Genomic DNA, 24,302 nt, shown 5'->3' with positions numbered 1-24,302 from the left:
CTGCTGATTTCCTGTCCTTGCCTATTTAAGTGGTACAGTGTGAAATATTTTCTGCTTAAAACCTCAGCTTTGGCCGCCAAGAACTAGCTGTATTCAACTGGACGTATAAGAGAATTTAAGTACCTTTATCTGCACTTTTTTTTTCAAAAAATACAGTATTTAAATTGATTTTAACTGTGTTGCAGGAATATTAACTGAACTGGAAGTTAGTCAGTGTTTGCTAAATTGTTATTTGCTAGTAATTACAGGTGTGGGGGTAGCCACATTCTTTGATTTCCTGTCCTTGCCTATTTAAGTGGTACAGTGTGAAATATTCTCTGCTTAAAAAACACAGCTTTGGCCGGCTAAGAACTAGCTGTATTCAACTGGACGTATAAGAGAATTTAAGTACCTTTATCTGCACTTTTTTTTAAAAAACAGAGTATTTAAATTGATTTTAACTGTTTTGCAGGAATATTAACTGAACTGGAAGTTAGTCAGTGTTTGCTGAATTTTTTTATTTGCTAGTAATTACAGGTGTGGGGGTAGCCACATTCTTTGATTTCCTGTCCTTGCCTATTTATGTGGTACAGTGTGAAATATTTTCTGCTTAAAAACCTCAGCTTTGGCCGGCCAAGAACTAGCTGTATTCAACTGGACGTATAAGAAAATTTAAGTACCTTTATCTGCACTTTTTTTTAAAAATACAGTATTTAAATTGATTTTAACTGTGTTGCAGGAATATTAACTGAACTGGAAGTTAGTCAGTGTTTGCTGAATTTTGTTATTTGCTAGTAATTACAGGTGTGGGGGTAGCCACATTCTTTGATTTCCTGTCTTTGCCTATTTAAGTGGTACAGTGTGAAACATTTTCTGCTTAAAAACCTCAGCTTTGGCCAGCTAAGCACTAGGTGTATTCAACTGGACTTATAAGAGAATTTAAGTACCTTTATCTGCACTTTTTTTTTCAAAAAATACAGTATTTAAATTGATATTAATTGTGTTGCAGGAATATTAACTTAACTGGAAGATAATATTTGCTGAATTGTGTTATTTGCTAGTAATTACAAGTGTGGTGGTAGCCACATTCTTTGATTTTCTGTCCTTGCCTATTTAAGTGGTACAGTGTGAAATATTTTCTGCTTAAAAACCTCAGCTTTGGCCAGCTAAGAACTACCTGTATTCAACTGGACGTATAAGAGAATTTAAGTACCTTTATCTGCACTTTTTTTTCAAAAATACAGTATTTAAATTGATTTTAACTGTGTTGCAGGAATATTAACTGAACTGGAAGTTAGTCAGTGTTTGCTGAATTTTGTTTTTTGCTAGTAATTACATGTGTGGGGTTGCCACATTCTTTGATTTCCTGTTCTTGCCTATTTTAGTAGTACAGTGTGAAATATTTTCTGCTTAAAAACCTCAGCTTTGGCTGGCTAGGAACTAGCTGTATTCAACTGGACATATAAGAGAATTTAAGTACCTTTATCTGCACTTTTTTTTCAAAAAATACAGTATTTAAATTGATTTTAACTGTGTTGCAGGAATATTAACTGAACTGGAAGTTAGTCAGTGTTTGCTGAATTTTGTTGTTTGCTAGTAATTACAGGTGTGGGGGTAGCCACATTCTTTGATTTCCTGTCCTTGCCTATTTAAGTGGTACAGTGTGAAATATTTTCTGCTTAAAAACCTCAGCTTTGGCCGGCTAAGAACTAGCTGTATTCAACTGGGCGTATAAGAGAATTTAAGTACCTTTATCTACACTTTTTTTTAAAATAAATACAGTATTTAAATTGATTTTAACTGTGTTGCAGGAATATTAACTGAACTGGAAGTTAGTCAGTGTTTGCTGAATTTTGTTATTTGCTAGTAATTACAGGTGTGGGGGTAGCCACATTCTTTGATTTCCTGTCCTTGCCTATTTAAGTGGTACAGTGTGAAATATTTTCTGCTTAAAAACCTCAGCTTTGGCCGGCTAAGAACTAGCTGTATTCAACTGGACGTATAAGAGAATTTAAGTACCTTTATCTGCACTTTTCTTTCAAAAATACAGTATTTTATTTGATTTAACTGTGTTGCAGGAATATTAAATGAACTGGAAGTTTTGACTCTGCTCTTCAGTTAGTCTCACCCACCCTCCCTGTTTTTGTTTTGGTGTTAATCGTAATGGCCTTGAAACTGCCCGCCCCTCTTGTAAATTTGTGTTTGGATACTCCTTCTAGGCCCATCTCATTTGATCACTCAACTGAGTGCAGTGAGATCATATTCTGATTTCAGGCAGTCCTACTGTGTACAAAGAGAGCATCTGGGAAACAGAAAAAAAAATTAAGCTCATTTCCTGCCTTTCCTGTTAAGTGGTATAGACTATTTGTAGGCTTCTGAGCCCCCAAGCCCTTCTGTGTTGAAAGGAAGCCTTCTAGCTTAGTTTTGTTTTCTTATAACTAGCCAGTTTTCTAGTTTCAGCACTCAAATCTGTTTCTTTGATCTCAGCATTTGTTCAGAAAAAAAACAAAAATGTCATCTGCTTTTAATGTATTTGTGTTTCTACCTACTTTATTTTACTTTTGCATCATCTTAAAAGTACTCAATTGTATGTATCACTGCTTGGTGTAACTCATTCTAACCCTTTTGGTTTAAACACTTGGGCTTTGGACCAGTTGTTTTGCACTGAGAGGGTTTGTGGTCTGCACTGTAGTGGCAGAACAGGTAGCTTACATCCTTCTAGGTTGGGAACTGCTGATTGAGGGCTCAGTGTCTGTTATTCTAAAAGTGTATTAATTCTGGTTTCAGCACTTGGGCTTTCAGGCCAGTTATTTTACATTAAGAGGGTTTGTGGTCTGCACTCTTGTGGGAGGAGAGGCTGGACTCTGCCCTTCTGAGCTGGGAATTTCTGGTTAAAGGCTTATAGTGCATGCATATCTCAACTGCTTCTTACTGAAGTTGGTGCGCCTTGTTTGCTGTGGCATAGACTGGATTCTGGCCTGCTGGATCTGGCTTTGTTTGTGTAACTTGAGCACTAATCCAGGCATTCTCTAAAGTATTCAATTGTATTTATTACTGCTTGGTGGTAACTTGATTAAAGTGTAGATATCATTCTAAGTCTTTTGGATTAAGCACTTGGGCTTCAGACCAGTTGTTTTACATTAGGAAGGTTTGTGGCATGCACTGTGGTGGCAGGACAGGTAGCTTTCATCCTTCTATGTTGGGAACTGCTGATTGAAAGCCCAGTGTCTGTTATTCTTAAAGTGTATTAGTTCTGGTTTAAGCACGTGGGCTTCAGGCCAGTTATTTTACATTAAGAAGGTTTGTGGTCTGCACTCTTGTGGGAGAAGAGGCTGTACTCTGCCCTTCTGAGCTGGGAATTTCTGGTTAAAGGTTTATAGTGCCTGAATATTTGAACTGTATCTTACTGAAATTGGTACACCTTGTTTGCTGTAGGATAGACTAGATCCAGGCCTGCTGAATCTAGCTTTGTTTATATGCTTGTTTGCTTGTTATTTCCCTGGAACGCTAATTCCACCTAATACGTGGCTTCTCAGCACTTCTGTGGATCACTAGTGATATCTGCATTGCTTACTGTACTTATTTCCTTGTTTCACTTGAAAGAAAGTTACTGTTTGTCATTTTTGCATTTAAGTTACCTGTAACACATTGCACTTAAGTTACCTGGCACTTGCTCACTAAAGCAATTATATAAGTCAGCACTAAAAATTAAAAGCGCTACACCCTCACTCCCCACTGGCCCTTGTTTTCAATTATAAAGGAATTCCCAATATTATTCTAGCATGTCCAAAGGTCAGTTGTCAATCTCCTCTCTGGTCCAGCTGGTGAATCTGGGAATCTTGAGGCAATGTTACAACTGCCTCATGTACATAGACAACCCTCTCCTCCTCCCAACAAATTCCAACACATGTGAGAGATGCAACCATATAGCCAAACTGGAGGCTAGGCTCTCTCAACTCAGTACTGGCATAACCAGTCAGGAGGAGAAGGAAACCACACTCACTACAATTCCAGTCTCACATAGACCTATCACGACAGCAAACCAAACACATAATCACACAAAACATACTGAGGCTCTAAATAAAGATCTGCCTAAGCAGCAGAGACCTCCAAAGCAGACACCCAAGCAACCACTACCCCAAAACAAAACACGTGCAACACATATCTCACAAAGCCAGTGTGCCAAACAGTCACAGCCCTTAAGACTAAACAACACACCTGATACACTTGTAATAGGTGACTCTATCGACAGGCACACTGACGTCCCGCTCACCAGGCTGAACAAGGAGAGGGGTCACGGTGAGCAGCCTGTCGGGTGCTAGGATCCGGCACATAACACAAGCACTCAGGTTACTCCAAGGCAAGTGCAAATATGACTCAGTCATTGTCCATGCTGGTGTGAATGACCTGAGACGTACCTCCCTGGACTACATGAAAAGAGACATAGAGGAGCTCTCTGAGCATGTAGCCCAGGCAGGTATGACCCTGACCTTGAGTAGCATCTTACCCTCACCAAGAATGATGCCACAATATGAAGACAAGATGATCAATTTCAACAATTGGCTTAAGTACTGGTGTCATCCAAAGGAGATCCAATGCCTGTCAGCTTGGGATGATATGCTCGACAAGCCACGATGCTTCACTAGGGATGGCCTGCACCTGTCACCCCTGGGCTTTCGGATATTGGCAAAGGCTCTTGCTACCCCCATAGTGCCTTTTTTAGGCAAGGCTCAAAAGATAAACCCACCTCCATAGGTATCACAAGGGATAAGAAACTAAGAGTAATGCTACTCAACCCCAGAAGTCTAAACCTCAAGATGCACGCACTCAAAACTCTCCTTAGCATGGAGAACATTGATATCTGTGCAGTAACAGAAACCTGGTTCTGGGCTCCCAAGAGCACCCCAGCACTAACATGTTATACCTCATACCATGCTTTTTGGCCCCAAAACTTGGACCGAACCACAAAAGGAGGGGGAGTATCGATATTCATCAAAGATACCCACACCTCCAGGTTGGTGGCAAAGCACGAAGCATCAGAGACTATCCATGTGCAACTAACAGTGGGTAAAACTGCCTTCCAGTTTATAGCCTGCTACAGACCACCCTCCCAAACCCAGGAACCCCACTCGGCCTTCCTGAGAACACTGGAAAATATGATGGTCTCTCCAAACACCATTATATTGGGCAACTTCAACCACCCAAACATAGACTGGGAGCATTACTCTAGCTCCAACACCCTAGCCCAAAGGTTCCTAGAATTTATAAACTCAAATGCTATGGAACAACTTGTTACCACTCCCACAAGAGGGGAAAACATACTGGACCTGATCATCACCAACATGGGGACTCTATGCTCCAGACCAGAAGTGTATCCCTCACTGGTAAGATCAGACCATAAACTAATCTCACTGGATATTCACATTCCGACCCCACCCCTGCCCAGAAAACCACAGTGAAAAACTTCTCTAAAGCAAATTTCACACTCCTCAAAACCGAGGTGGAATCCTTCAAAGCCCCCGGGCCTGTGGAAAATGCGGCCCAGACCGCAGAATCCTTTATAAACGCATTCTATGAACACCTTCAGGAATGCATGGATCATGCGATCCCAAATAAAACCAAGACACAATCCTCCAAAGGCAGACGTCCTGTCTGGTGGACCCCAGCCATAAACAAATTATACAATAGAAGGAGGAAGCTACTAAATGAAAGAGCAAAATCCCAAAAAGGGAAGGCATCACTGATCAGTATTAGCAAAAAACTACGGGCACTCAAAAAATTGTCTAAGGCCAACTTCGAGAGAAAAATTGCACAGGACACTAAGGATAATCACAAGGCTTTCTTTAGTTATGTTAGGAACCTGGGTGGTAATTCCCAGATATGCTCAGAATTAGTCCAAAATGACAAATAATACATCGAACCCATAGACATTGCCAACATCCTAGCTGACAGGTTCAGCGCAAACTTCTCCCCCCCTCCCCACCAAAAGGGCAAATATCTATCCCAGCAGAGTGCTGGCCCCCTGACATCTCAGATGCTCAGGTAAGAGCCGACCTCTCCAAAGCAAAAAACACAGCATCAATGGGACCAGATGGTGTCCTGGGCTGCATCCTACATGAACTCCAAGAAGAGCTAAACCCAAACATAAAACTACTGTTCAATCTCAGCTTTACTACAGGATATCTGCCCAAAGAGTGGCGTACAGCAACAGTGGTCCCTCTCCATAAAGGTGGTGCCTCAACGGATCCTGGAAACTATCGCCCCATAAGCCTGACTAGCTTGGTCTGCAAAGCTATGGAAAGGATCATCATGGACCTCATAAATAAAGATATTGGGGACCTACAGACACTGGATCCTACCCAGTTCAGCTTTGTTAAGGGCAGATCCTGCCTCTTAAACCTGGTTGATTTCTTTGAAACAGTCACCAAGGCCATTGACGAGGGGAAGGTGGTACACACAGCCTACCTGGACCTCGCAAAGCCTTCGATACAATACCCACACGGCATTATAGATAAGCTCACCAGCTTAAATATAAACCCCTATGTCACTAGATGGATTGCAAACTGGCTCAAGGACAGAACCCACATGGTTAGAATTGCTGGAGCCATGTCAGACTCCAAACCAGTTACAAGTGGTGTCCCACAAGGCTCAGTCCTGGGACCTCTCTTGTTCGGTATATATTTCTCGGAAGTACAGGCCAACACGGAAGGACTGTGGCTGACCAAGATCGCAGATGACTGCAAACTGGGCACCATAATTGACTCTCCAGCCGACACAAGCAACCTCCAAAAGGGCCTCATAGAAACAGACAACTTGTGCCAGAGCCATGGCCTCAAGCTAAATGCCAAAAAGTGTATAGCCATCCCCTTTGGCAAAAACAAAGTGCCCACAAATTACCACATAGGTGGTAATCCATTAAGTACAGAAGAAGTAACTAGGGACCTGGGGACCCAAGTTGATAGCAATCTCTCATTTGACAACCATGTGGCCAAAGTGGTTAGAAAAACTTTTTATATAGCCCACCTAATCATGAAGGGATTCACATTTAGATCAGGGGAGGTCATTGTGCCTCTTTCCTCATCCCTCATCAGGCCCATAATTGAGTACAATGCCCCTTTTGGGATGTACCTTACCAGACACCTGCAGCAACTGGAAAGACCCCAAAAGTACCTATACAAGAGGATCAAAGGGTTCAAACAGATGTCATATGCTGCCCGGTTAAAGAAACCCCAGCTACTCAGTGGCATACCACCTGCTCAGAGGCGATCTGTGCCCGACGTATAAAGCCATGTCCAACCCGGAATTAATGGACATGCTGCACCTCAGAAAATTCAAATCCTATCGAGCTACGCGAGAGACTTGAACCTCAGCACTGAAATAAATAGGACATGCTGGAGGGACAGATTCATAACCCAGAGGCTCCCTTCACTCTGGAATAAAATCCCAGTCCAGGTTAGGCAGAGTCCCTCATTGACTCTCTTCAAGAGGAATCTTGATGAGTTGATGGGAGATCGTAGGTTTACCCCGGGTATCACTTCTGTGTCACTGTTAGACAGAGGCACAATATACTAACCTCCAAAAAGGGCATAGCAAAATAAATTTAAAATGGGTGGTGAAAGCCAAACACATTCTGGCTAGGCTTATAAATGCCCTAGGGCAGATAGCCTAGTATGAACCTATTACTGCATGCTTTTAGCACTGTTTACACACTATGCTGTACTTTTGGGGGAAGACTGTATATTACTGCATGATTTTAGCACTGTTTACACATTATGCTGTACTCCTGTGGGAAGACTGTATATTACTGCATGACTTTAGCAATGTTTACACGTTATGCTGTACTTTTGTAGGAAGACTGTATATTACTGCATGATTTTAGCACTGTTTACATCTTATGCTGTACTTTTCTGGGAAGACTGTATATTACTGCATGATTTTAGCACTGTTTACACATTATGCTGTACTCCTGTGGGAGGACTGTATATCATTGCATGATTTTAGCAATGTTTACATGTTATGCTGTACTTTTGTGGGAAGACTGTATATTACTGCATGATTTTAGCACTATTTACACGTTATGCTGTACTTTTGTGGGAAGATTGTATATTACTGCATGATTTTAGCACTGTTTACACATTGTACTGTAATTCTGTGGGAAGACTATATTACTGCATGATTGTAGCACTGTTTACACATTATGCTGTAATTCTGTGGGAAGACTGTGTATTACTGCATGATTTTAGCACTGTTTACACGTTATGCAGTACTTCTGTGGGAAGACTATATAACTGCATGATTTTAGCACTGTTTACACATTATGCTGTACTTCTGTGAGAAGACTGTCTATTACTGCATGATTTTAGCACTGTTTACATGTTATGCTGTACTTCTGTGGGAAGACTGTATATTACTGCATGATTTTAGCACTGTTTATACATTGTACTGTACTTCTTTGGGAAGACTATATTATTGCATGATTGTAGCACTGTTTACACGTTATGCTGTACTTCTGTGGGAAGACTGTATATTACTGCATGTAAAATAAATAAATATAAATAAATTGTTACAGTTGTATATACCTGTAATCTGATGCTTTACTCTGTAGCAGGATTACAGTACTGGCAGTATGGTGAATTCTGCTCCAGGACCTGTGCTTCGGTATTTGTTATAGCTGTATATACCTGTTAAGGTTGCATTCCAGTGCTTTTCTCTTTACCTTGATACTGTTTTTCTGTGTTCTTAAGGTCTGCTCCAACCCCAGTGAGCTATCAAACATAGTTTCTGAAATTCTTGCCGCGGAACATGAACTCCAGTACTGGCTTTGTTTCACTGGATCCCTCTCTACCAATTCTGTTATATTTATCATTGAACTACAGGGTCTTTTGTTCAAGAATTTGTGGTGTGTAAGATAGAAGCTTTTCATCAAAAGGGAAGAATTTAAATTCTGCTTAAATATTTTTAAGTTGTACTTATAGTGGCCTGCATGGTGACAGTTTTGTATTTCACTGTTTTTTGACCATGCTTTAGTTTTCACTTTTATAGTACGTTCTGGGAGCTTAATTTTTAGCTTTATTTCCAGTTGTGTGAAGACTGTATATTACTGAAAGATTTTAGCACTGTTTACACATTATGCTGTACTTCTGTGGGAAGACTGTATATTACTGCATGATTTAACACTGTTTACTCATTATGCTCTACTTCTGCAGTAAGACTGTATATTACTGCATGATTTTAGCATTGTTTACACATTGTACTGTACTTCTGTGTTCAGACTGTATATTACTGCATGATTGTAGCACTGTTTACACATTATGCTGTACTTCTGTGGGAAGACTGTATATTACTGCATGATTTTAGCACTGTTTACACATTGTACTGTACTTCTGTGGGAAGACTGTATATTACTGCATGATTGTAGCACTGTTTACACATTATGCTGTACTTCTGTAGGAAGACTGTATATTACTGCATGATTCTAGCACTGTTTACACATTGTACTGTACTTCTTTGGGAAGACTGTATATTACTGCATGATTGTAGCACTGTTTACAAGTTATGCTGTACTTCTGTGGGAAGACTGTATATTACTGCATGATTCTAGCACTGTTTACACATTGTACTGTACTTCTTTGGGAAGACTGTATATTACTGCATGATTTTAGCACTGTTTACACGTTATGCTGTACTTCTGAGGGAAGACTGTATATTACTGCATGTAAAATAAATAAATATAAATAAATTGTTACAGTTGTATATTCCTGTAATCTGATGCTTTACTCTGTAGCAGGATTACAGTACTGGCAGTATGGTGAATTCTGCTCCAGGACCTGTGCTTCAGTATTTGTTATAGCTGTATATACCTGTTAAGGTTGCATTCCAGTGCTTTTCTCTTTACCTTGATACTGTTTTTCTGTGTTCTTAAGGTCTGCCCCAACCCCATTGAGCAATCAAACAAAGTTTGTGAAATTCTAACCGTGGAACTTGAACTCCAGTACTGGCTTTGTTTCATTGGATCCCTCTATACCAATTCTGTTATATATATCACTGAACTACATACACAAAGGGTCTTTTGTTCAAGAATTAGTGGTGTGTAAGATAGAAGCTTTTCATCAAAAGGGAAGAATTTAAATTCTGCCTAAGCATTTTTAAGTTGTACTTATAGTGGCCTGTATGGTGACAGTTTTGTATTTCACTGTTTTTTGTCCATGCTTTAGTTTACACTTTTATAGTTCGTTCTGGGACCTTAACTTATAGCTTTATTTCCAGTTCAGGGAAGACTGTATATTATTGCATGATTTTAGCACTGTTTACAAATTGTACTGTACTTCTGTGGGAAGACTGTATATTACTGCATGATTTTAGCATGTTTACACATTATGCTGTACTTCTATGGGAAGACTGTATATTACTGCATGATTGTAGCACTGTTTACACATCATGCTGTACTTCTGTGGGAAGACTGTATATTACTGCATGATTTTAGCACTGTTTACATGTTATGCTGTACTTCTGTGGGAAGACCATATATTACTGCATGATTTTAGCACTGTTTACACGTTATGCTGTATTTCTTTGGGAAGACTGTATATCACTGCATGATTGTAGCACTATTTACACGTTATGTTGTACTTCTGTTGGAAGATTGTATATTACTGCATGATTTTAGCACCTTTACACATTGTATTGTACTTCTGGTGGAAGACTGTAAATTACTGCATGATTGTAGCACTGTTTACATGTTATGCTGTACTTCTGTGGGAAGAATGTACATTACTGCATGATTTTAGCACTGTTTACACATTATACTGTACTTCTGTGGGAAGACTGTATATTACTGCATGATTGTGGCACTGTTTACACTTTATGCTGTACTTCTGTGGGAAGACTTTATACTGCTGCATGATTTTAGCACTGTTTACACGTTATGCTGTACTTCTGTGGGAAGACTGTATATTACTGCATGATTTTAGCACTTTTTGCACGTTATGCCGTACTGTGAGGAGACTGTATATTACTGCATGATTGCAGCACTGTTTACATGTTATGCTGTACTTCTGTGGGAAGATTGTATATTACTGCATGATTTTAGAGCTGTTTACACGTTATGCTGTACTTCTGCGGGAAGACTGTATATTACTGCATGATTGTATCACTGTTTACATGTTATGCTGTACTTCTGTGGGAAGACTGTATATTACTGCATGTAAAATAAATAAATATAAATAAATTGTTACAGTTGTATATACCTGTAATCTGGTGCTTTACTCTGTAGCAGGATTACAGTACTGGCAGTATGGTGAATTCTGCTCCAGGACCTGTGCTTCGGTATTTGTTATAGCTGTATATACCTGTTAAGGTTGCATTCCAGTGCTTTTCTCTTTACCTTGATACTGTTTTTCTGTGTTCTTAAGGTCTGCTCCAACCCCAGTGAGCTATCAAACGTAGTTTCTGAAATTCTTACCACGGAACTTGAACTCCAGTACTGGCTTTATTTCACTGGATCCCTCTATACCAATTCTGTTATATATATCACTGAACTACATCCGCAAAGGGTCTTTTGTTCAAGAATTAGTAGTGTGTAAGATAGAAGCTTTTCATCAAAAGGGAAGAATTTAAATTCTGCCTAAGCATTTTTAAGTTGTACTTATAGTGGCCTGTATGGTGACAGTTTTGTATTTCACTGTTTTTTGTCCATGCTTTAGTTTACACTTTTATAGTTCATTCTGGGACCTTAACTTATAGCTTTATTTCCAGTTCAGGGAAGACTGTATATTATTGCATGATTTTAGCACTGTTTACAAATTGTACTGTACTTCTGTGGGAAGACTGTATATTACTGCATGCTTTTAGCACTGTTTACACATTATGCTGTACTTTTGGGGTAAGACTGCATATTACTGCATAATTTTAGCACTGTTTACATCTTATGCTGTACTTTTCTGGGAAGACTGTATATTACTGCATGATTTTAGCACTGTTTACACGTTATGCATTACTTCTGTGGGAAACTGTATATTACTGCATGATTGCAGCACTGTTTACATGTTATGCTGTACTTCTTTGGGAAGACTGTATATTACTGCATGATTTTAGCATGTTTACATATGGTACTGTAATTCTGTGGGAAGACTGTATATTACTGCATGTAAAATAAATAAATATAAATAAATTGTTACAGTTGTATATACCTGTAATCTGGTGCTTTACTCTGTAGCAGGATTACAGTACTGGCAGTATGGTGAATTCTGCTCCAGGACCTGTGCTTCGGTATTTGTTATAGCTGTATATACCTGTTTAGGTTGCATTCCAGTTCTTTTCTCTTTACCTTCATATTGTTTTTCTGTGATCTTAAGGTCTGCCCCAACCCCACTGAGCTATCAAACAAAGATTCTGAAATTCTAACTGTGGGACTTGAACTCCAGTACTGGCTTTGTTTCACTGGATCCCTTTCTACCAATTCTGTTATATTTATCATTGAACAACATCCATTCAGGGTCTTTTATTCAAGAATTTGTGGTGTATAAGATAGAAGCTTTTCATCAAAATGGAAGAATTTACACGTTATGCTGTACTTCTGTGGGAAGACTGTATATTACTGCATGATTTTAGCATGTTTACACATTGTACTGTACTTCTGTGGGAAGACTGTATATTACTGCATGATTTTAGCACTGTTTACACACTATGCTGTACTTCTGTGGGAAGACTGTATATTACTGCATGATTTTAGCACATTTACACTTTGTACTGTACTTCTGTGGGAAGGCTATATATTACTGCATGATTTTAGCTCTGTTTAGACGTTATGCTGTACTTCTGTGGGAAGACTGTATATTACTGCATGATTGTAGGTTTGTTTACACGTTATGCTGTACTTCTGTGGGAAGACTGTATATTAATGCAGAATTTTTAGCACTGCTTACACGTTATGCTGTACTTCTGTGAGAAGAATGTATATTACTGCATGATTTTAGCACATTTACACGTTATGCTGTACTTCTGTGGGAAGACTGTATATTACTGAATGATTTTAGCACTGTTTACACGTTATGCTGTAATTCTCTGGGAAGATTGCATATTACTGCATGATTTTAGCACATTTACATGTTATGCTGTACTTCTGTGGGAAGACTGTATATTACTGCATGATTGTAGCACTGCTTACACATTATGCTGTACTTCTGTGTGAAGTCTGTATATTACTGCATGATTTTTGCACTGTTTACACATTACGCTCTACTGTGGGAAGACTGTATATTACTGCATGATTTTAGCACGTTTACACGTTATGCTGTACTTCGGTGGGAATAGTGTATATTACTACATGATTTTAGCATGTTTACACATTATGCTGTACTTCTGTGGGAAGACTTTATATTACTGCCTGACTGCAGCACTGTTTACACATTATGCTGTACTGTGGGAAGACTGTATATTATTGCATGATTTTAGCACGTTTACACATTATGCTGTACTTCTGTGGGAAGACTGTATATTACTGCGTGATTTTAGCATGTTTACAAGTTATGCTTTACTTCTTTGGGAAGACTGTATATTACTGTGTGATTTTATCATGTTTACACGTTATGCTGTACGTCTGTGGGAAGACTGTATATTACTGCATGCTTTTAGCACGTTTAGACATTATTATGTACTTTTGTGTGAAGACTGTATATTACTGCATTATTTTAGCACTGTTTACACGTTATGCTGTATTTTTGTGGGAAGACTGTATATTACTGCATGATTTTAGCACTGTTTACACATTATGCTGTACTTCTGTGGGAAGACTGTATATTACTGCATGATTTTAGCACTGTTTACACATTATGCTGTACTTCTGTGGGAAGACTGTATATTACTGCATGATTTTAGCATGTTTACACATTATGCTGTACTTCTGTGGGAAGACTGTATATTACTGCATGCTTTTTTCACGTTTACATGTTATTATGTACTTCTGAGGGAAGACTGTATATTACTGCATGATTTGATCACGTTTACATCTTATGCTGTACTTCTATGGGAATATTGTATATTACTGCATGATTTTAGCACTGTTTACACGTTATGCTGTACTTCTGTGGGAAGACTGTATATTACTGCATTATTTTAGCACTGTTTACATGTTATGCTGTACTTCTGTGGGAAGACTGTATATTACTGCATGATTTTAGCACTATTTACACATTATGCTGTACTTCTGTGGGAAGATTGTATATTACTGCATGATTTTAGCACTGTTTACATGTTATTGTGTACTTCTTTGGGAAGATTGTATATTACTGCATGATTTTAGCACTGTTTACACATTATGCTGTACTTCTGTGGGAAGACTGTATATTACTGCATGATTGTAGCACTGATTACACATTATGCTGTACTTCTGTGGGAAGACTGTATATTACTGCATGATTTTAGCATGTTTACATGTTATGCTGTACTTCTGTGGGAAGACTGTATATTACTGCATGATTTTAGCACTGTTTACACATTACGCTGTACTTCTGTGGCAAGACTGTACATTACTGCATGATTTTAGCACTGTTTACATGTTATGCTGTACTTCTGTGGGAAGACTGTATATTACTGCATGATTTTAGCACTGCTTACAAGTTATGCTGTACTTCTGTGGGAAAACTGTATATTACTGCATGATTTTTGCACGTTTACACATTGTACTGTACTTCTGTGGGAAGACTGCATATTACTGCATGATTTTAGCACTGTTTACACATTATGCTGTACTTCTGTGGGAAGACTGTATGTTACTGCATGATTTTAGCACTGTTTACACGTTATGCTGTACTTCTGTGGGAAGACTGTATATTACTGCATGATTGCAGCACTGTTTACACGTTATGCTGTACTTCTGTGGGAAGACTGTATATTACTGCATGATTGCAGCACTGTTTACACATTATGCTGTACTTCTGTGGGAAGACTGTATATTACTGCATGATTGCAGCACTGTTTACACGTTATGCTGTACGTCTGTGCGAAGACTGTATATTACTGCATGATTTTTAGCACTGCTTACACACTATGCTGTACTTCTGAGAGAAGAATGTATATTACTGCATGATTTAAGCACTGTTTACACGTTATTTATTTTTATTTATTTTACATTTGTTAACCGGGGGTGTCTGACTGAGCCGAAAAGGCCCTTTTTCAGCAGAGGCCCGGGGAGAAAAGCTCCACAAAGAAAAATTACAGACACATTTAGTTATTTAGACATAATCAGTATACACACAAATTACAAGAGACATGTTTTTACAGTGGTATGCGGCACAAACAGTTACAGTGGAGAGAACAATCAAAAAATATTAATTTTAAAAATAAAGGTAAGTAATAGATTTGTGGTGTACAGCTGTACTTTGGAATGTAGGTAGAATACATACATAGTACACAGGTACAGTACATACATTGTAGATTAGCCAGTGTTTGTGAGTAAGATTGAAAAACTATTATAAATTGCTCTAGATTTAGTATGCATATGTTATCTGCTTTCACTAGCCTGGGAGCAATCATGGCACTGCCAACTTTGCTTGAGATGTTGCCTGATGAGGTCTTTAAAGGAGGCTTTGGATGATGTGTTTTGAATGCTAGTAGGGACAGAGTTCCATTTTTAGCCACTGAACTACTATATAGTGCATCTCCAAAGCTATTGCAGCTGTTGGTGACTTCTAGTAGTAGTTTGCTTGATGATCTAAGAGGCCTTTTGGCTGAGTGATGTTGTACTAGGTTTTGAGGGCAGGACACTTATTGGAGAGGTAATAGATAGAATGACAGAGGCAGAGCTGATTGTAGGTTAGAGGTTGGGCAGTTCAAGCCAGTGGAGCTGTCTCAAAGCAGTACAGTGATGAGTTCTATATGAGCAATTTGCAGCAAAACGGGCAATTCTGTTATAGCAAGCTTCCATTTTGCTTAGTTCAGTTTTGTTGAGATTAGTCAGAATGGGAGATGCATAGGGTGGATAGAAGTTGGGATTGAGCGAGCAATGGCTGATCTTGTGTTGTTGGTAAGAAATGGTTTGATACGGTAGAGTGACCCCAGTTTAGCATGTACTTTTTTAATAGTTAAGTTCAGATGACTATCAAATTTTAGGTGGGAGTCTATGGTTATTCCCAATAGCTTAGCCTGTGCCACTGGAGCAATTGGAGTAGCATTTGTGGAGTAGATAGTGAATTGACTGTTAGTGTTTTTGTTAGAACTGGTTATAATCATAAGCTGAGTTTTCTTTGGATTGAGGATAAGTTGGGCTTTGGTAAGGTAGTTTTCAACGTCAGAGAATGCTAGTTGAGTTGTTTGCAGGAGGGTGGGAATGTTTTGTGCAGCACAGATTAAGGTAGTGTCATCTGCATAATGAATTATAGATGCATGCTGTGTGGAGGTGTGGAGGTCATTTGTGAAGACTGTGAATAGTAGTGGTCCTAAGATAGAACCCTGTGGGACTCCTATAGTTATGGGCAGCTGAGGAGAGAGAATTTTCCCATTTCACAGCTTGGTACCTGTCAGTTAAGTAGCTTTGGAACCAGGTAAGAGTGGAATTAGACAGATGATATTGGTTTAGTTTGTTTAGCAGGATTTGGTGTGAGACTGTGTCAAATGCTTTGGACATATCCAAAAAAAGAGTTGACACTTGCAGGCCTTCATTTTTGAGACGGTTTACTGTGTCTGTGAAGCAGAGGAGAGCTGTAGTGGTACTATGGGCAGGTCTGAAACCATGCTGAGTAGGTGACATGATGTTGCAGTCTAGGAGATAGTTTAGCATCTGGGTATGGATGCATTTTTCTAGGATTTTGGCCAGGGGGGAGAGTAAAGCAATGGGTCTGTAGTTATTAAGTTCAGTGGAGGTCCCGCCTTTATGTATGGGTGTAATATAGGATATTTTCCAGAGTTTGGGCACATAGTTTTCAACAATTGATCTGTTTATGAGAGTGGAGACTGGGATAGCAATAGCATCTGCTGTAAGTTTCAAGAAATAGCTGGGGAGTAGGTCGGCTGCTGTTGATGAGGTTTTTAGTTTGGAGAGCATGCTTTTGATTGAAGTGGTGGAAACTGTTTTGAGGGTAAAGTTTGTGTTAGTGTTATTTGTGTTGGGGGGGTAGTGAGGAAGGAACTGTCCTGTGATACTAAGGATAGAATTGAGGTCACAAAGTGGGAGTTGAATTGTGTTTCGATGGGAACTTTAGTGTCAGAGGTGGTTGGTTTGGGGGTAGCCTTTTGGGTGGATTTTAGTAGCTGGTTTACATTTTGCCAAAATTTTTGTGGGTTGTGTTGGTATTTAGTTTGTAATGTTGTGTAGTAGGATTTTTTGTCCAGCCTAATGCATTTTTTGCACGGTTGCGTAGTTCTTGGTACTTAGTTAGGCTTTGTGTTTCTTTGTTTTTTTGATAGTAAAGCCAGGCAGTGTCTCTGGACTTGAGGATTTGTTTGGTTTCTTTACTGAGCCAGGGGTTTGTAGAGGTTCTAACCTTGATTTTGTGCAATGGAGCGACAGTGTCTAGGTGTTGTAGAAATGTTTTGTTGAAATATGCTACAGCCTGGTCAAGTGGGAGGGTTTTTAGGGGGTCCAGTCACAGTTACACAGTAAAGTGTTGAGGACCTCAGGAAAGAATTTTTTTGTGTTTCTAGTGGATATATAGTTAGTGGTTTTGCATATGCTTGTTCTACTACGTATAAAGTATATTATGTTGTGGTCACTTAAGGTGTCTGGGAGACTGCCTGTGTGAGGGTACAATGTGGGGTTGCTAGTTAGGACCCAGTCAAGGATGGATTCCCTTTTAGATTTTTTATCACACCTAGTTGGAATTTGGACTAGCTGCTGGTAGCCATGGAGATTTATTAGATTACTTGGTAATTGACGGACAGTTAAGTTGGACTTGTAGAGTAAGGCAGTTCCACCCCTTTTACGAAGTGGTCTGTCTTGTCTAATGATATTGTAGCTGGTAGGAAGAACTTCTGAGTTAGCTATGTTTTTATTTAGCCAGGTTTCTGTTAAAGCAACTATGTCTGGGGAGTAGTGTGCTATTGTGGCCTGGAGTTCAGGTATTTTATTTTTGATACTTCTAATATTAATATTTAGCATTAAAAGATGGTTGGTTTTGCTGCTGTTGTTGATTTGCCCAGGGATGAAGAAAGTGGGGGTGTTATGTTCTGACATTTGTGTTTGAGCAGTTTGTGTTGGACAGGATGGATTTGGGCTTGGGTTGGGGTGGATATCCCCACTTATGGTGAGCCTGGAGTTAAAATGGTTATACAGATGTTGGAGTTTGGTGAGGAGTGTAAGAAAGTATTGTGTTTTTTTGGAGTAGGAATGAGAGCATATGTGTTTAGTTCTGAATCGGTCCGTTATGTAGTTCTTGAATAAGTGTGGGCAGATATTATTATAATGTGTGGTGTCTGTGTATGAGTGTGCATAATGCAGTGTTGTGCTACTAAGTTTAGGGATATTGCTAGAGTGATAACTTGTGGTGTTGTAAAGAATTATGAGAAGACAGACTAGATTTAGTTGTGTGATAGTCATGGTTATAAAGTTTATGTTGTTTCTAGGTGGGGGGGATCTGAATAGGAATTATAGGGTTGCACTATATGTGGATGGGGAAGTAGTGTGGGTGATGCAAACAATGCCTAGTGGGAATGAGAGTGATTGGGAGTATTTTGTGTGGAGCAAGTTGGTGTGGTTTAATGTGATATGACTTGAGGAGCTGTGATTGGTGGAGGTGATGTGAGGGTGAGCTGTGGGTGTGGCTATGATTACAATAAATGTAGAGGTAGTGGGGGCGGGAGGGAATAGGGGGCAGGGGAGCGGAGAGGGTGAATGGAGTGGGGCAGAGCCAGAGCCAACCAAGGCAAGAGAAAAAAGTAAGTATTACTTTACAAATCTGAACACTTTTAAAACAAATTCCTGAGGTCTAATGGCTTACCAGCTAGCAGAATGTAATTGCTGAAAGCACTTGTGTCCTGGTGGGAGACTAGAAATTTAAAGATGGCTCCATGCTCAGCAGGATTCTAATATAGACTTTGTATTGGGGGAGGGAGATAGCACAAGGGGTGTAAACCAGGTGGAATGCAAAGAAACCAGAGAGGCAATCAGTGGAAATCAGTGAAGGCCTCAGAGAGGGTAAGTAATAATTCAAACTACCTGTAAAGTGAAGGAGAGAAGAGACAGCAAAGTTTATTAAGGTTGGGAGTGTGTCTTTACAGTGACTTGCTGATTAGTAACCAGTTTGTGCACAGATTAGAGTAGGGAGCTACATTAGCAATGATAGAGATGCAAATAAGCAGGTGATCCTCCAAGTGATACAAATTAAGGTAGAAAGAACTGAGAGGGCTGCCTGATGGTTAATTTAATTTAGTCACAGGGATGTGAATTAAATATATACTGTCTATTGGACAGTTAGGATTACTGTACTATCAGGGGGGGGACACAAGGCTACAACAGTCAGTTTTATTAGCAAGCTGAGAACTACTAAGAAATACTGCTAATGTAATAGCTTCACTCTCATAAAACATACAAGTAGAATGCCTGGGTGGACTGACCCTGCTCTTGAGGCTCAAAATGTATATCCTTGTTTAGTTTGCAATACTGATTCCTTCTTACACTGTGTAGATGGAGTGGTAGCCGCAGACTGCAGATTTGCTTGAGTGTGCTACTGTATAGATGGAGTGGTAGCCGCAGACTGCAGATTTGCTTGAGTGTGCTCCTGCTCTTGAGGCTCAAAATGTATTTCCTTGTTTAGTTTGCAATACTGATTCCTTCTTACACTGTATAGATGGAGTGCTAGCCGCAGACTGCAGATTTGCTTGAGTGTGCTACTGTATAGATGGAGTGGTAGCCGCAGACTGCAGATTTGCTTGAGTGTGCTACTGTATAGATGGAGTGGTAGCCGCAGACTACAGATTTGCTTGAGTGTGCTCGGCTAGCAGAATGTAATTGCTGAAAGCACTTGTGTCCTGGTGGGAGACTAGAAATTTTAAGTTATGCTGTACTTCTGTGGGAAGACCTTATATTACTGCATGATTTTAGCACTGTTTACACGTTATGCTGTACTTCTGTGGGAAGACTGTATATCACTGCATGATTGAAGCACTATTTACACGTTAAGGTGTACTTCTGTTGGAAGACTCTATATTACTGCATGATTTCAGCACCTTTACACATTGTATCGTACTTCTGGTGGAAGACTGTATGTTACTGCATGATTTTAGCACTGTTTACACATTATACTGTACTTTTGTGGGAAGACTGTATATTACTGCATGATTGTAGCACTGTTTACATGTTATGCAGTATTTCTGTGGGAAGACTGTATATTACTTCATGATTTTACCACTGTTTACACATTATACTGTACTTTTGTGGGAAGACTGTATATTACTGCATGATTGTAGCACTGTTTACACTTTATGCTGTACTTCTGTTGGAAGACTTTATACTACTGCATGATTTTAGCACTGTTTACATGTTATGCTGTACTTCTGTGGGAAGACTGTATATTACTGCATGCTTTTAGAGCTGTTTACACGTTATGCTGTACTTCTGTGGGAAGAATGTATATTACTGCATGATTGTAGCACTGTTTACACATTGTACTGTACTTATTTGGAAGACTGTATATTACTGCATGATTGCAGCACTGTTTACACATTATGCTGTACTTCTGTGGGAAGACTGTATATTACTGCATGATTGTAGCACTGTTTACACATTGTACTGTACTTATTTGGAAGACTGTATATTACTGCATGATTTTAGCACTGTTTACACATTATGCTGTACTTCTGTGGGAAGACTGTATATTACTGCATGATTTTAGCACTGTTTATACATTGTACTGTACTTCTTTGGGAAGACTGTATATTATTGCATGATTGTAGCACTGTTTACATGTTATGCTGTACTTCTTTGGGAAGACTGTATATTACTGCATGATTTTAGCATGTTTACATGTTATGCTGTACTTCTGTGGGAAGACTGTATATTACTGCATGATTTTAGCACTGTTTATACATTGTACTGTACTTCTTTGGGAAGACTGTATATTATTGCATGATTGTAGCACTGTTTACACGTTATGCTGTACTTCTGTGGGAAGACTGTATATTACTGCTTGATTTTAGCACTGTTTACACGTTATGCTGTAATTCTGTGGGAAGACTGTATATTACTGCATGTAAAATAAATAAATATAAATAAATTGTTACAGTTGTATATACCTGTAATCTGGTGATTTACTCTGTAGCAGGACTACAGTCCTAGCAGTATGGTGAATTCTGTTCCAGGACCTGTACTTCGGTATTTGTTATAGCTGTATATACCTTTTTAGGTTGCATTCCAGTTCTTTTCTCTTTACCTTCATACTGTTTTTCTGTGATCTTAAGGTCTGCCCCAACCTCACTGAGCTATCAAACAAAGATTCTGAAATTCTAACCGTGGGACTTGAACTCCAGTACTGGCTTTGTTTCACTGGATCCCTTTCTACCAATTCTGTTATATTTATCAGTGAACAACATCCATTCAGGGTCTTTTATTCAAGAATTTGTGGTGTATAAAATAGAAGCTTTTCATCAAAATGGAAGAATTTACACGTTATGCTGTACTTCTGTGGGAAGACTGTATATTACTGCATGATTTTAGCATGTTTACACATTGTACTGTACTTCTGTGGGAAGACTGTATATTACTGCATGATTTTAGCACTGTTTACACACTATGCTGTACTTCTGTGGGAAGACTGTATATTACTGCATTATTTTAGCATGTTTACACATTGTACTGTACTTCTGTGGGAAGACTGTATATTACTGCATGATTTTAGCACTGTTTACACACTATGCTCTACTTCTGTGGGAAGACTATATATTACTGCATGATTTTAGCACTGCTTACATGTTATGCTGTACTTCTGTGGGAAAACTGTATATTACTGCATGATTTTAGCACTGTTTACACATTGTACTGTACTTCTGTGGGAAGACTGTATATTACTGCATGATTTTAGCACATTTACACTTTGTACTGTACTTCTGTGGGAAGGCTATATATTACTGCATGATTTTAGCTCTGTTTAGACGTTATGCTGTACTTCTGTGGGAAGACTGTATATTACTGCATGATTGTAGCACTGTTTACATGTTATGCTGTACTTCTGTGGGAAGACTGTATATTACTGCAGGATTTTTAGCACTGCTTACACGTTATGCTGTACTTCTGTGGGAAGAATGTATATTACTGCATGATTTTAGCATATGTCTGATGAATAAAGAGTTGGTGTCAGCTCCTAAAAACCCGTAAGTTCAAAAAACAAAAAGCAGAAACAAGTCGGATTACCTTTGCAATGTTCAGTCCCGGTCTATTCAGACCAAAAAAATGCAATATGCACTCCTGTTGGTTAGTTGCAAAATGCAAGAAACAAATAACGGAAACAGACCAAAATTCCGTTGTCGGCAGTTAGTCCCGGTCTATTCAGAGCATAATCAGCGGAAAAATAGACTAAATAGTAAGCAAACCAAGCTGCTGTTGTCAAATGGTTAGTCCAGGTCTATTCAGACCAAAAGCCAGCAAAAAATCAACTTGGTTACCATACCATACATAAATGAAAACGACTCTGCAGTCAAGTGATACGTAAATTCAAGCAACACCAGATAATGATGAATAAAAGTTCATTTATTGGATCCACAAATAACGATGGTAAGCGCTTTCGCAACAAGTGCTTTTTCAAACCAATACATTTTCTTTCAATCAGCATGCCCTTTATATACTTAATTCATTGCTGCTTAATGAGCAAAGGAAGTTAACCATTTAAAGAGATGTCCAACTCTACAACAACACATACATAAGTATATTTAACCATGCCAAGTATTATAATAACAAGAACAAATAAAATTTATGCTTATATAAATAATGCCATGATGCAATATATAATGCATATATCTTAAACAAATTCAATTTAAAATATGTAACAATAATCATAAAATTGTGATTTAAATAAATTCAATTCAATTAAATAATATAATTTGTGAATTGACTGTATGTAGATATATAATATAAGTTGAATTAATAAAAACTCCTATTATAAAAACTATTATTTAACAAAAATTAGTATATGTGTCAATGTACACATGACAACAGATGAAATGTATGTATATACATGTGTAAATTTTTTTTTTTATATATGAATGGATTAACTACATTGAAAGTGTATATATATATAAAAATGTTTTTATCTGAGATTCAAAACGAAAATAAAAACCTAAATGTGTATATATCAATTTGATAAGTGTTGCATAAGAACATCTGAATACCATTCATCGGGGTCTACTTCTCCTGTTTTTTAACATAGGTTTCAACGGAACCCTGTCATTCAGCCCTGGGGCACAGTGTGCTCTGGTTTTTATAATCCATTGGGCCTCAACTGACTCCGTAATGTTTTTTATGTCGCCCCCTCTTGGGCTGGGTTGTAAAACTTGTAAGACAGAAAAAGAAAAATTGTGTGTGCTGTCATTATTAAGCGCATGCTTGGATAAAGCATTCACTTGTGATTTTATTCGCATTTGATAAAGATGTTCCCTAATGCGTTCCTTCAACATCCTGTCTGTTTTCCCTATATAAAAAGACATGCAGGAGACACATCTCGCTATATAAATCAAATGTTTGGAGGTGCAATTGGCATTAACTTTTAAATTAAATATTTCACCTGTAACTGGATGCACAAAAACAGAAAGGTTGGATACATAACTGCAATAATTGCAATTATTGCATGGATTAGTACCTACAAACTCAGAAACTGTATCTATAGTGGTGTAATCAGTGCAGCAAAGTAGCTTAGGCAAGTTTTTCTTGTTTTTGTAAGCAAAGCAAGGATGTTCCCCTATGAACTGTGAGATCTCTGAATCTAACTTAAGAATATCCCAATGTTTAGTAATACACTCTCTAATGGCACTGGTATCATGATTTTAGCATGTTTACACATTATGCTGTACTTCTGTGGGAAGAATGTATATTACTGCATGATTTTAGCATGTTTACATGTTATGCTGTACTTCTGTGGGAAGACTGTGTATTATTTATTTATTTATTTATTAATATAAATATTTATTTATCGGCAAATTCGCCACAGCGTCATCCTACTGTAGTCACCACTGTCTCTCACTTGCTGAACTGTGCTGGCTTGAACTCCCTCATCTCCTTCAATGGTATCAACTCTCACTGGCCCACAAACTAGTAAACCATCCACTAAATGTCCCATCCCTCCAGAATCTACTCCAACCCTACTGCACCACCAGACCACTAAGATCCAGCATCAAAAATCACTTGC

This window comes from Protopterus annectens, chromosome 13.part0 (genome assembly GCF_019279795.1).
Source record: "Protopterus annectens isolate FY-2018-M chromosome 13.part0, PAN1.0, whole genome shotgun sequence".
Taxonomy (NCBI): Eukaryota; Metazoa; Chordata; order Ceratodontiformes; family Protopteridae; genus Protopterus; species Protopterus annectens.
Note: the sequence above shows the minus strand (reverse complement) of the source record.